The following is a 15,561-nucleotide window of genomic DNA, read 5'->3' on the forward strand; positions in this document are numbered from 1 at the left end:
CTAAAGTAAATGAAACTTTATGTGACACCATTCATTGAACTATCGATACAACCTAACAACATGGTACCTCCTTGAGCAAAAGCAAAAAGAAGTGGGAACTTACAAGTCAATTTAAGACTAATTCCATTTAGGCACAGGCATGTAGGATCACTCACATTTATGCCTCCTGTTACCTGCATTTGTCACACACCCTTCTTTGCAGCGTTTTTAAGCAAGCCGATTTGGTTCTCAGGCATAACAACAGCATCAAATTAGTTGACAACGAACAGCACACAAGTGCAGCTGCTGGACTCGCAACTGTTTCCTTGTAAGAAACGACAAAGGAGTACATAGCCTGTGCTGTTCATGGCCACATATATAAAATAGAAACGAAAGTGAAGTGCAAAGAATTAAAAATAAGACAAGAGCTAGTTTAACACCTTATCTTAAACTAGATAGTACATGCTATAATGAGGTAGTTTAAATAGTCGCTTTGCAATTGTAGGCGATCACCGAAGCATTCCTTGCATAGTCAATGAGCCTTTTATTTAAACAAAATGCTTTGAGCAGCTCTTGTGCATTTTAACTTTTCGATATGCACTGCAACTTTACATGAGAAATTGGTTAACAAGTCCAGGGTTCGCCACATAGTAATAAGTGTGCTTCATTACATTTTAACACATCTTCCCGTATGACTCCCTCCCGCATGATTTGCTGCAAGAGCATAATTTTGCTCACCATTGTTCACATTTCATGTAGGAGCTGACATGCTTTTTTCCCTAATTCTCACTCAGGCTGGGGTAGAGCTAGTTTGAGCGGAGACAAAAACACGAATTCAACCCAAAGGTTCAAAAAACCTTCAAGTCGTGCGTAACACAGCGCATGTAAAAAGAACACTTCAGGCATCAATGCCTGTTAAAGTTGCCTTCAAATTTCAGCTTTGGCGCGCTCATAAAGTTAAAGGTGGTGTGCTCCGTTTTAACAATCAATTCTCATGACTGATACAATGTGCTATCGTACTTCAATTGTAAAGGCTGTGGCTTAGAGCATCCTCCAAATATGACATCTGGCACAAAAGCTAAAAAGCAAAGGAAGGAGCACTGAGAACTGAAATGTTTCTTTACCTGCGCAGTTGTGCACACTGAAAGAAAGTGGACAAATTGCATGAAGTTCTCATATTTTGGCCCCAGATGCTCTCTCAAGTGTGTCCCAGTATCCTAAGTAAAGCCATGAAAAAAATATTACAGAGGAATAAAGCATAATAAGCCCTCTCTGAAACATTCACTTGTAATTGGACAAAAAGCTCAACTGTCTTGCAATAATGCATGTCAAGCAAGAAGGTCATTGTCTCATTCACCGATCATGCCCAAATTGTACAGACACCAATATGTTCATTTATGATAGGAAACCATGTCCTGTACTGGGGAACCAAATTGTACAGCCACCAATATGTTCACTTATGATAGGAAACCATGTCCTGTACTGGGGAACCAAATTAAAGTAAAGGTAAGGTTCTTGGCTATTGGCATTATCGACCAGTTTTTCAGGATCAGGACGATGTATTGTTTATTTAGTCCAAAAGAGCTAATCACCCCTTACCTTCATGTATTACTGCCGGGTGGTCGCTCAAGTACTGGCTTTTTTAAAGTTTTTGCTTCAAAATATGCCCTGTTTCAGTTATATCTCTGCGTACACCGTATATAGTCTTCAATTATTGCGCTCTCGTCCGAAATTATTGTCACCCAATTTATTTTATCAGATTAGCCTGACGAATAAGCTTATTTTCTGCCTGCTTTTACTACCATCTGCTGTGCGCTGTCAGAGCACGTTAAAGATCCCCAGGTGGTCGAAATTGTTCCGGAGCCCTCCACATGGCACCTCTTTCTTCCTTTCTTCTTTCACTCTCTGCTTTATCCCTTCCCTTACTGCGCGGTTCAGGTGTCCAACGATATATGAGACAGATACTGCGCCATTTCCTTTAACAAAAAGCCAATTATTATTAATTCTTCACTCCATAGAACCGGTCAGGTGTCCACATAGTGTTCGACAGTTGTCGCGACTTGCTATGTATTTTAAACGAACGCACTGCTTGTCATCGGCAAGCGGCCCGTGAACGTGTACGTGCCAGCACGTTAACAACACAATAGCCCAACATCGCGGCCAATAAATAATATATTATAAAATTTAAAACTATAAAATATAAAAAAGACGCAGTAACCCTCTCACACCTACAAAAAACACACACCTACAACACACGGCACATATGTTATAATAAGGAGAAAATACGTACAAACTACGGCACCCAGAAACTTAGCTACAGAATATCTAGTTTTTTAAATGATAACCATCCTGCTGTAAGCATTATCCAGGAAAGTCAATCATTGAAAGCTTTCAAAAATATCATCAATATGTATATGTTGTCACTGCAGGCATGGCCACTCTTTTTGTTTTTATTCTGTTGTTTCTCACAGTATTTGCCCAACTATTGCACATAAATTTTCAATATCAAAATAACTCTAGTTTCAATGTTAAACAAAAACTCTGTATTTTCTCGTTTAGTGTTTAGTTTATGCGCTGAATGTCTTGCGCTCTCGACTGGGAGCAAGAATGGCGAGGACTCTTTGTCAGGCATCCAATTTCCTTTTGGTCTGCGCCCTAGGCAACTGTACCCCACATTGCCTGAATAAACTCTTGACTCTTTCACTCTTGGACTCGCGCTGGACGCGCCATTAGTTTTTTTTTTTAGCGAACTAGAGGTGCAGCAGCTGTCTCATTTTTCGGTGCACACATCAACCCCGACTAGAAGGAATTAAGCAAGGTGGGTGTGAAAGAAGAAAAAGAGGAAGAGGTGCAGTAGTGGAGGGCCCAGGAAAAATTTCAACAGCGAACAGCAGCCGGGTGCCTCTTGCTTTTCTCTTTTATTTAAACACGGCCGGCGCAGCTGCATTCGAATCCCGATTATTCGGCTCAACAGCCGAGTGCTCCAACCACGAGCCACCGCGCCGATTATCGGCGGAACCACTAAGCCTCACCACGAGAGAAAATTGGCGTTGCGGAAAAGAAAGACTCAGCCTCTTCCTCAGTTGCAGATGCACAGCTCAAGCGCGCCTTGATGGAAATGAATGAAGGAAAGGAGGAAACATGAAGGACAGGACGGAAGACAGGAAGAGGGGCCGCAGAGGAGGGCTCCTGATTTATTGTGACGATCTGCGTTGCTTCGAAAGAAAACCGAGGACAAAATCATTCAATTTTTGTTGAGTAAAAATGTATTCGCTTGCTCTTTGCAGATAGGTTAACGTTTGTGAGGCAGAAAAAAAAGTTGTGCGGTTTAACTAATGCTTAACCAGGTTAGAGAGCGAGAATTGTAGTATATCAGCCAAGTAGACGCGACATAGCGTTTGTGACGTTGAGTGCTTTCCGCACATTGTATACGCAGCACGCCCATCCTGCGAAGTGGCAGCGACTTCGCGTCTTTAACGTCGAGTGCGTTCCGTAACTAGATAGGTGCCCACCGCGGTGGCTCAGTATCACTCGTCTACTCAGTCAGAGCAGCCGGGTTCGAAGCACAGGGTGAAGAAACGCTGGAGATAGGATTGAGCGGATTGAGCAGACTGTCTGCACTCCGTGGATTTCTCGTCCTGTGCGCGCAAGATCCATTCGCAGTTCGACATTTTTGTCCTGATCAGACGTATAACGTCGAGAACTACTCAAGGATAAGCTTTGATCCCAAGAAGTGACTTTCTTGGCATTATGCGGGACTTTAAATCCCAAGCCAAAACGTGGGATCGCTAAGCCTCGCAAGCACTTCGGCACCGGGCCCGGCGTCCGTTGCCGCGTTCGGCCTGTCCAGCGAGCAGCTACTCCGATACGGCTTCTACGATAGATGTGGACCACACCCATGGCTACGACCCCGTGTCTGGAGGATTCGAAATTGTTTCGAGCAGCAGCAAACAAGGCGAGGCGAACTTTGATAATACAGCCAGAACCTGGATGGAAGACGATATACCTCAGGGCAGGACAGCGTGCACAAGGGCACTCGGCTCCGAAGGCGTACGAAGATGACCCGAAGTCACCAGCAGCAGATCCCACGAGCCGCAAAAGGCCCCTGAGACTGCCTGACCTCGAAAAGTATGAATTTAAAGTGATTATCAAGCTGAAAGACCGTTTGGACCTAAAAATGTGAGGTGGGAGTGTACACCTACTTAACGTCGCGTTCTAAAACTCGTTACATGGCAAGACGCTACGCGCCAAACCTTACATCATAGTTATTGAAGAGCAAAACATCATCATCGCGGCAACTTCCCATGTCGAAGACGCTACAGTACTTGCTAAGATCGATCACATCAACCTAGACGGGAAAAAGTACCACCTCAATGCCTACGTGAGAACACCGCAAGACTCATGCAAAAGGGTGGTGCACGGGGTTGACCCCTACGAATCAGACAGAGACCTAGAGAAAGACTTTTCCTCGGAAACCCACGAAATATAAGGCGTCCGAAGGCTCGGCAGATCCAACTCGGCGGTGATACTGTTCAGTGGATACCATGTCCCTTTCTTTGTTACGTACGGGTGGATCGAGCTCAAATGTTTTCTTTATAGGAAAACTAGACCGTTTTGCGTACTGTGCGACAGGGAAGGACATAGACCGGACGTCTATGGGGAAGCTCACCGGGGAAGATCCCGGGGAAGCTCACGATTGCACCCCAACTTGTGCGGCATGCCAGGGGAATCACCACACCTACTCAAGGGAATGCAAAGCAAAGTTTCTGGATCCCATCAATAAGTGTAGGAAACATCAACATTTAGGTGATCAGGAAGAGAAACCGACAACCAGTGGCACCAGCAAGATCTACGCGGCAGCTGTACGCAGCAGCCGAAAAGAGCAGTTCGAGAAGAAGGAATCCAGAAGAGCGGCCTCCAATTCTACGTCCAGGTCCAGGTCAAGATCTAAGTCTAGTCAACGTCGCAACTCGTCAGGATGATCCGGAACGGAAGAGTCAAGACATCATAAAGAGCAGGGGACCGCCAGGTCGGTCTCCTTTGCACCTAAGGCGGATCCACCGGCACAGGAGACGCCACGCACTCGAGAACACGGAACGTCTTCTGAGAAGCAAGAAGACTCAAGACACATCTTCAAGGTGGGCTATGCTGGGTTGCCTCCATCCCTCCCCGGAAACGCGATATCAAAGGAGTTTAACGACCTGAAAGCAGAAATTATTCTGCTAAAAAAAGAGAACGAGGCGTTGCGAGCTGAACTTAAATTGGTCAGGCTGCAGTCACAAACAACTCCCGACAAAACAGCCGAAGCCCGGCCAAACTCACAGTCAGTTTATGAGCGCGTCATTGCAGAGCTGAGGGCTGACAGAGAGGAGCAGGATAAAAAGTCCCTACAAGTTATTCAGATGGTCAAAAACGAGCTCGCAAACGAGTCCGCCAACACTAGGAAATTCATGAACTCCGTCATTGCCACAGTCCGAGACGAATTCAAATCTAAACTCAACGAATGCAACTTCCGAAATAGGAAATCCAAATATGCCGACAGGTACCCCCTTCCAGAAGAGGACGAATAAGGACCATGGCACATAGGGGACAGGAAACAATAATTTGGCAATGGAATTGTCGGGGATTTAAAAAGAAAAAAGCAAGCCTTAAATTTTTCATCGACACGTCGGAGACGCCACCTGCTGTAAGAGTGGACATGGGAGCAGCCTTCCCGGCACCATGGCTAACGCAACTCTGCTCTACGTTCCGCAGGTTGTAATGGCCCTGGCAACGTCCTGCATTCTAGCCTAGCCGTGCTTCGTGACTTACCCCGGTTTTTCAAGGTCACTGGAAATGGAAAAACCATCACCTGCGTGCGCATCGTTGGAAGGACTACCTATCACCGGCACTTCTATCGCCTCCCCACACGTGTCGATCGGATCTGGGACGGAAGCCTGCGTGGCAGACTCCTTAAGCAGGCCACATCTCGACTGCAGTTTCAGTGGACATGGGAGCAGCCTCCCCGGCACCATGGCTAACGCAACTCTGCTCTACGTTCCGCAGGTTTGTACAAGCTATTCGCTTTGTGCCGAAAGATCGGACAACCGATTTCTCTTTCTGCTCCCATGTCCACATGTGCTGCTCGCAACCTTCAGTGAATGTGTTGATGTATCGCTTGTACTACTTTGCTCTGGAGACATTGAGACCAACCCCGGCCCGCCCAAGCCGCGCCCAGTTATTTCAAAGTCAGAATCAAATGACGATCCTGAAACGTCTATATTAGCGATGATTACAAGCATCAACGACCGGACCTTAGAATTAGCTAAAGGTCAAACCCAGATCTGCGCAGACGTTAAGATCATTAAAGACAATCAAGCATCACTGGAAAGCAAAATATTAGATGTATTCAATCGCCTTGAAGTTCTTGAATCAAAAACTAACATTCTTAATACTATCCAGCCTGAGTTAGTTTCAATTCAGGACACTACTAGTCGTCTGACATCGCACCAGGCGGTACTGCAGTCTCGTCTAGATAGCCTGGAAGACCAGTCGAGAAGGAATAATCTGATCCTGCATGGCATTCCTGATGAAAGCGAATCATGGAATGAGACTGAAAAGAAAACGCTTGCTGCGTTGTCGGAAGTACTTGACGACGATTCCACACAGCTAAGCATTGAACGTGCTCACCGTCTCGGCACTTTTTCATTCTCAAAAAATCGCCCTATTATCATCAAATTTTCCTCTTTCAAAGACAGAATGAAAGTGTTAGACCTCCGTACTGAACTAAGTGGCAAACAACTTTCCGTGTCTGAAGATTTTTCCCCCGCCACTCGTTTTGCCCGCAAAAAACTAACAGAATTCGCGAAAAAACTACCGCGATGTCCCAAGTACCGCCTGCGATATAACAAGTTGGTTGTTAATCGCAAGTGCTACATCTTTAACGCTGATACCGATACAATTGAGGAGCTGCAAGTCCAATCTTTTGTCGAAAGCGAGCAGAGCCGTCCCGCTCCCCTTGAGGTAAGCAATATTTCCGAAAGCGAAGATAACCCATAGCATGGAACGAGGGGAAGTGGTCTGGCTTTATCACCTCCTCGCACATCCGTTCTACTGGCCAACGCTAGAAGCATTCTTAATAAACGCGAATCGTTTCACTCCGCTGTCGACACGTACGAGGCTGATATCATCGCAATAACAGAAACCTGGCTTCATCCTAACGTACACGATATTGAGATATTTGACTGTTCATCCCGCTTTTCAGTTTACAGACGCGATCGCACTCAGCGACCAGGCGGTGGTGTCTTGCTTGCTATATCGAAAACAATACAGTCCTATCACATTCCTGTGCAAACTAATCTAGAATCCATTTGGGCCTGCGTAGAACTAAACCATCACAAATACGTTTTTGGTGTATGTTATCGACCTCCCAATTATCCTTCCACGTTCACATCAGAATTGCATGATGTGCTTGACCTTGTTGTTACGCGGCACCCTGAAGCGCCCATTACTTTGTTAGGCGATTTTAACTTTCCTGAGCTGACATGGTCTTCGGAAATAACTCCTAAATCATGCCCAACGTCGCAAGGCAATGAGTTCTTGAACCTTTGTTCACTCTTTTCCCTCTCTCAGATAGTATCCCAACCAACCCGTCTATCAGACACCACTGCTAACATATTAGACTTAGTGTTGACATCCCATTTTGATGTCGTTTCAGCCTTGACCTGCATGCCCGGCATAAGTGACCACTTCCTAGTCTCGTTTAATTTCTGCATTCCTTCCAATAACGCTGACAATAAAGTCAAGCGTATCCGTGATTATAGCAGAGCTGACTTTCAGGCTGTCAACGAAGAACTATTTTCATTTCTCGATGCATTTTTAACAGATTTTGATAGCCGGGAGGCGCAGGTGATCTGGAACATTTTCGTTGCTAAGGTTAAAGAACTAACGGAAAGATATATCCCCCTACGCACCATTACAACTCATAGAAATGCACTGTGGTACAACGCTCACATAAGAAGGCTTTGTAACAGGAAAAAACGCTTTTACCGAAACGCAAAAAAATGTAACTCCGTTTCTAAATGGGAAGCATATCATGCGGCAAATAGCGTGTATGTATCGGCAATGAAAAACGCCAAAGATCATTTTCTACAGCACACACTGCCCAACATGCTCACAAATGATCCCAAAAAATATTGGCGTGCCATTAATCTCAATAGAAATCATTCAATTAAATTGTTAGATGAAAACGGTTCAACTATCGCTGATACTGATTGTCCTAAAATTCTAAATGAAACATTTTGTCGCAAGTTTGTTCTTTCTTCCAACGTCACGTTTCCTACAGTGGAGGACTGCCAATTCTCAATCATGGATGCAATATCCATCGAGCCCCTAGGAATAGAAAAATTAATAGAAAATCTTAAGACCTATACAAGCCCTGGAACAGATTTAATTAACGCGAAGTTCTTGAAGAGTACTAAACTTTATTCCTCAATCATCCTTTCCAAAATTTTCCAGCAGTCACTTGAGACGTCAGAGCTTCCAGCGGACTGGACGATCGGGAAGGTGGTTCCGTTGCACAAGTCAGGTAGTACTACTTCCCCTCTTAATTACAGCCCAATATCACTAACCAGCATACCATGCAAAATTTTTGAGCATATCCTATACACTAACTTAGTTACCTTTCTCGAATCTAACTCCTTCTTCACTGACGCTCAACACGGCTTTCGCAAATCATTCTCGTGCGAGACGCAGTTACATACCTTCACGCACAAACTTCACGCTATTCTGGATCGTCGTTCATGCACGGACTGTATCTCTCTAGACTTCTCCAAGGCTTTCGAGAAGGTTAGTCACAAATTACTTCTTTTAAAACTTAGCAAGCTAAATCTTCTCCCAAATGTTTTAGCATGGTTAGAATATTTCCTTTGTAATAGAACACAGTTTGTAATGGCTAATAACAATTGTTCTCCATTCACTTCCGTGCATTCTGGGGTGCCACAGGGGTCTGTCCTTGGGCCCCTTTTGTTCCTGATATATATTAATGACCTTCCTATTTCCGTTACCTCCCACATTCATTTATTTGCAGATGACTGTTATATTTTGTGAAATTAACGACCCTAACGACTCTCTTCTTTTACAAAAAGACATTAATAGAATTCTTGAGTGGTGTAATACGTGGTCAATAGAACTAAACAAAACCAAATGTAAAGTACTACGTGTGTCACGCATTTCTATAAACCACACCTCTTATCATCTAGATAACATCGAACTAGAACAAGTGTCTTCATACCGCTATTTAGGCGTTCACATAACAAGTGATCTAACTTGGTCTTTTAACATCGGTTCAATGATTAACAACGCCAACCGTGCCCTCGGCTACCTTCGCCGTAACTTTCTCTCCGCCCCCACTTCCTTGAAACTTCTCCTCTATAAATCTGTCGTTCGTAGTAAGTTTGAATATGCTGCGTCCATTTGGGATCCCTTCACGGAAAACTGGATCAGTTCCCTCGAATTCATTCAGAATAACTCGGCACGTTTCATCCTTCAGAACTATAACCGTACCGCTAGCGTAACCTCTATGAAGAATACATTACAGTTACCATCTCTTGCTAGCCGTCGAAAGCACGCTCGCCTTTGCCAAATGAATAAAATAATGTATCATAACCCCAGACTGCACCGCGATCTTATACTTCCTCCATCATATGTTTCATCACGAGTTGATCATGCGCATAAAATCGGCATTCCTTTCTTTAAAACAAAATGCGCAGCTGAGTCTTTCCTTCCACGAACAGCAAAAGACTGGAACCACCTTCCCGGAAGTACAGCCTCCATCATCGACCCTCAGCGTTTTTGTTCCGCCTTAGCTATCATTGTATAATTAGAAATCAAACGCCTTGTACTAAACCCCTGTATACAACCACTCCCCTCTTCAATGCCCTCGGGCCTTGAGGGTAGAATAAATGAAATGAAATGAAATAATACTTCAAGAAGCAAATACGGTCATCAGCATGAAGGGGTACAAAACTTTCCAAGACGAGCATAACCTAGGAATACTTGTTCACAAGGAGTTTACCGCAACGCTTCAAGAACCGCTAGCCGAAAATATCGAACATGCTTACATTGAAATTCTTCCCAAACACAGGGGAAAACGCAGTTTGCACATACTGAACGTGTACAGTCGCCCCAGGGACTCATGTCGTCAGATAGCCACGCTATTAAATAATTTTATCAAGAGGGCAGGTAAGGACCTCCTCTTCATAGCCGGTGATTTCAATGCGCCCCATCAAGCATGGGGATATCACTTTAACAGCCCGAAAGGTAGGAGGATCCTTGAGATCGCTAACAGAGAGGGGCTCACAATCTTAACGGATCCCCTGCAACGCACCAGAGCGGGTAATAGCGTCAGCAGAGACACCTGTCCAGATCTCACGCTTGTGAAGAACTGCCTGCAGGCCACCTGGTCTAACACTGGCGAGTCTCTGGGCAGTGATCACTTCATTGTCTCCTGCACTGATCAGGGAGTTAAATGTCGGAAACCATTTGGCAAGGCTAAGATTGTGAACTGGGACAAGTGGAGAGGAAATCGCACGTCTCCGGACGAAGATATCACAGATATTGAGGCATGGACAGCGCTGCAGATGAAAACCGTCGCCAGGCACTCTACGACAGCGAACACCACGGAGGAAACTCCGGAAGTTGACCCACATCTGTTACATCTGTGGGAAGCCAGGAGATCGCTGACAAGGAGGTGGAAAAGGCAAAAGTTAAATCACAAGCTGAAGACCAAGATTGCAGAACTCACCAAAGAACCGGATGACTACGCACATAACCTCGATAACCAAAACTGGCTCAAGCTGTGTGATGAGCCCAACGGTAGAATGGGCACGGCTAAAGCATGGGGACTCCTCAGATCCCTTATCGAGCCGAACTCAAACCGGGAAGAGCAAACAGACACGCTCTGTAACGCCTTCCACAGCTATAAAGGGGACAACGAAGCCCTTATTGCAGAACTTGCACAGAAATTCCTCGATCTGGGATCCTCGTACCCTCTCCCTGCGTACACTGGGGCACCTAGTGAAGAGATGGACCAAGACGTAACGGTTGAGGAACTGAGGGCGGGGCTTGGCGTCATGCGTAAGAACACCGCTCCTGGACCGGATCAGATAAACACCAAGATGCTCTTTAATATGGATGACATCTCCTTAAGAAAATTAGTGAAATACTTCAACACGCAGTGCTGGAACAACGGCCAGATCCCCGACTCCTGGAAATTGGCTTTAGTGCGATTTATTCCCAAGCCCAAAAAGCCATGCGATATTGATAATTTACGACCGATCTCCCTGACAGCGTGTCTGGGTAAACTGTTCGAGAGGGTCGTGAACGCCCGACTGAAACTACTCCTGAGGAAGACTGATATCCTCCCTGAAAACGCTGTATGTGTTTAGAGAAAAGCTGTCTACACAGAATATTCTCCTCCATATCAGAGAGGATATTCTGGACAACCCCGGCAGATGTCAGGTCAAGGCCATCCTTGCGCTCGATTTAAAAGGAGGAATTTGGCAATGTCAACCACCAGGGAACACTAGATGAGCTTAACAGCATCAACTGTGGTGACCGCACATATAATTACGTGAGGGACTTTCTCTCCAATAGAAAAGTGTCAATATGTATTGGTGATCGGACATCCTCTCCGTTCAATCTAGGTTCCAAGGGCATCCCGCAGGGAGCGGTCTTGTCTCCGCTTCTATTCTCTTCAACCTGGCCATGCGTGGGCTACCAGAGAAGCTAGACCGCATCCAAGGCATTGATCACACTATATGTGCCGACGACATTATGATCTGGTGTTGCAGCGGTAACGAAGGGGAAATTCAAGACCGGCTTCAGGAAGCAGCGAATGTCGTGTGCCAGCATGCGGCGAGGCATGGGTTAACGTGCTCTCCCGAGAAATCAGAGTTACTCCTGATCGACCGTGGCAAGAAGCAGAATACGAGGCTTTTGCCGTCCACTCCTTCTGTCGCCATTACGGTCCAGGGCATGAGCATTCCGATCAAGAAAGAGATCAAGATCCTGGGAGCCATCATACCCAGTGGCAACACTAACACCACTACAATCAGACATCTCCAAGCCTATTCCGAACAAGTCTCTAGAATGCTACACCGGGTAATCAAGAAAAAAAATGGGCTAAGAGAGAAGGAGGCCCTAAGATTAGGTCAAGCTTTCATTCTTTCTAAACTAACATACGCCACCCCGTACTTACGGCTTAGCAAAAAGGAGAAAGACCAACTAGATGTTATTATTCGAAAGGCAGTTAAGACGGCGCTGGGACTCCCTTTATGCACATCCACTAAGCGCTTATTACAGCTTTGGATCCATAACACCATCAACGAACTAATAGAGGCCCACCGTGTAAATCAAATTGTCAGGCTCTCAACATCTAAGCCTGACAGGAAAATATTACAGAAGCTGAGAATCAGTTCACCCCGGGAAGTCGCTGACAAAATCGACATGCCCATGCAGATGAGATCACACATCACAACTCACTCCATACCAAAACGCATGGATGAGGAATACGATAGAGGACGGAGACTAGCCAGAGCTAGACACCACTCTAAGCGCTGGGATGAAAACAAGGACACGATCTACGTCGATGCGGCTGGACCCGTTAACGGAGTCGCGGCAATTGCAGCAGTTTCACCCCGGGGGGATATCATTGCAAGCAGCCTTATCCAAGCTGTAGATACCACATCGGCTGAAGAAGCAGCTATCGCACTAGCGATATCAAAGAACAGCGAGGCAACGGTTATGTCAGACTCACAAGCAGCGGTACGCAATTACCTCAGAGGCAGCGTTGGCGCTCCGTGTTGGGAAATTTTGGAAAGCTATAATCCCTCCAACGGTCTCGTGTCGCAGAAAAGCGGGTGTTGTCGGCATCAGTGGCGTTGGCCGTGAGCGAAAACCCCAGAAGCTGGCCACCTGTCAGCATGTCAAACCCGTTTCACCTTTTTGTGCAGATATTTCTGCTAGCCACGACAGCCAAGTCCAGCGCATCACAGGATATGATACGCTTTGTCAACGCTGCGCCTAGCCCCGACGGAGACTGCGCACAAGATTGGCCGCTCTTCCAAGACCACTGGGCATCACTGCGTCCAGCCCCATCAGCATCGGCAGCGAAGGATATAAAAAGCCCGCCCCATCCGAAGATCTTCAGTGGGCACGCCAGCTGGCCACCTGTCAGCATGTCAAACCCGTTTCACCTTTTTGTGCAGGTTAGTTGTCAAACTTCTTCTGTTAGGACCAGTAATCGTTGTTTCATCCAGCTGACGTGCCCCCACAGTGTTCTTGTGATTTTTTGCAAAATTCAAAATCTGTTCTTGCTCATGCTATGTGGTGACATAGAATCCAACCCTGGGCCTACGACAGAAGAAATGCTGATTGAAATACTTGAGGGCCAAAAGAACATTCAGAAAAGGCTCGATGAAATTGAGGCAAAACTAGAAAAAGTCGAAGCCACATCTTCAGCTATAACCGAAGTTGGTACAAGGGTTTCTGGCCTTGAAGGAAGTTTTCAATATCTCCAGAGCAAGCTTATCGACTTGGAAAACCGTTCCAGACGAAATAATGTTCTTGTTTTTGGCATTGCTGAGGTGGCTGAGGAGACACCTGAAGACCTTACCTCGCGCGTAGTTGAGGGCGTGTTTAAAAAGAAGCTAGGAATAACTGTGTCATCAACTGAACGGATACATCGCATCGGTCGAATACAGCCGGACAAATCCTGACCTATATTCCTAAAGCTTATCGATCATCGCGAGAAGTTCCGCATTATGCAGAATTGTTTTAAGTTAAAAGACAGTGGTATCTCGATTTCTGAAGATTTCTCGGCAGCGACGCGTCAGAAGAGGAAGAAACTATGGGACAGCACGTCGGAAATTAGGAAAACTGGAAGGAAAGTTAGATTGGTGTATGATAAGATAAAGGTTGACGGTGAGCTGTTTGAATGGGACGACAGTGCAAATATAATAATCCCCGTTGGTAAACGCCCAGACCCCAGCAACAAATCACCGACACAATGAACTAATAGTGACCCCCCCCTTACATTTTCAGTGCTTGAACCTGAACGCTCGGAGCGTATAAATAAATTGGATGATCTAGAAAGCATAACAATAGCACACAAACCATATATTTTAATTATAACAGAAACTTGTTTACACCCTGAGGTCGTCGATTTCGAAATAACACTACCAGGATACCGCATACTCCGTAAAGACAGAAGTTCTAGGGGTGGCGGAGTCGCAATAATGTTTAAAGAATCATTGCAAGTAGTTAGGTTGCCTGACATACCTGAAATTGAGTGCGTTGTTGCTAAGATTTGTTTAAGGGAACTGAACCTTATCATAGGAGCATTTTATAGGCCTCCTAACTCCGATAATATCTTCTTCGAAAAACTTAATGATTTCCTTTCTGAGTGCAAAAAAATCTCACCCAACATCTTAATCGGCGGCGATTTTATTATTCCGGCCATTGAGTGGGAAAGCAAATTTCCTGAACCTCGGTCCAAATCAGCAGAGCCCTTCGTTGACATAATTCTTTTCCATAGTTTAACCCAGCTTGTAAAGCAGCCCACACGCATTCAGAACGACTCAGCGTCCATTTTAGATTTATTTCTTTTATCCGATGTACTACTTCGTCGTGGTCCAGAACTGCACATCGTGGAAGGCATATCAGACCACAAGATGATATGCTTAGTCTTCAAATTAAACATTGTTCCTAACTGCAGGAAGCATAAACGTGTTTTTCCAAATTTTTCACGTGCCGATGACGTTGGCATTCTGGATGCGTTGGACGGCTCCTTTTCTAAATTCCTCTCTCTTTCCGAGACATGTCGGGTGGACCGCTTATGGTTAATCTTTAAGAGTTTGGTGTTAAAGTGTATAAATGATTTCGTACCATGTACTCAAAAAATTGTACATAACACAAATCCCTGGATGTCCAAAGAGATTGTGCGCTTAAAGCGGAAAACAAAAAGACTTAGAAAACAAATCAGGAAGTCTCCCTCTCCTTCTAATATGCTCAAGCTTTCAGACATGCACCTTCAGCTGAAGGGATGCATAAGAAAAGCAAAATATAATTATCATCATGTAACCATGAAAACTTTCCTTGTCTCATCCCCTGCCAAGTTCTGGCGGCATTTTAAACCCAGAAAAGACCAATTCTGTAGTATGTGTATCGACGGTGCGACTGTGACTGACAAGTCCCATATTGTGAACGCATTCAACAAATTTTTCTGTTCCATATTTAAATTTGATGACGGCAAAAGACCATATTTTGCATGCCATGATAACTCCGCTATCAGTGATGTTTCCATATCAGAACAAGGCGTCTTATCGCTTTTACTGAACAACGATACAAAAAAGGCACACGGAACTGACGGGATCCCAAACGCCTTCCTGTACAGGTACGCAGAGTGGTGCTCCAAATGCTTATCTGTTATTTTTAGAATATCCCTATCTCAAGCAGCGCTTCCAGTTGACTGGAAGTATGCGAAAATTACGCCCATACCGAAAGCGGAAAACAAATCACTTCTAGCATCCTATAGACCAATTT

Source organism: Amblyomma americanum, chromosome 1 (assembly GCF_052857255.1).
Source record: "Amblyomma americanum isolate KBUSLIRL-KWMA chromosome 1, ASM5285725v1, whole genome shotgun sequence".
NCBI lineage: Eukaryota > Metazoa > Arthropoda > Arachnida > Ixodida > Ixodidae > Amblyomma > Amblyomma americanum.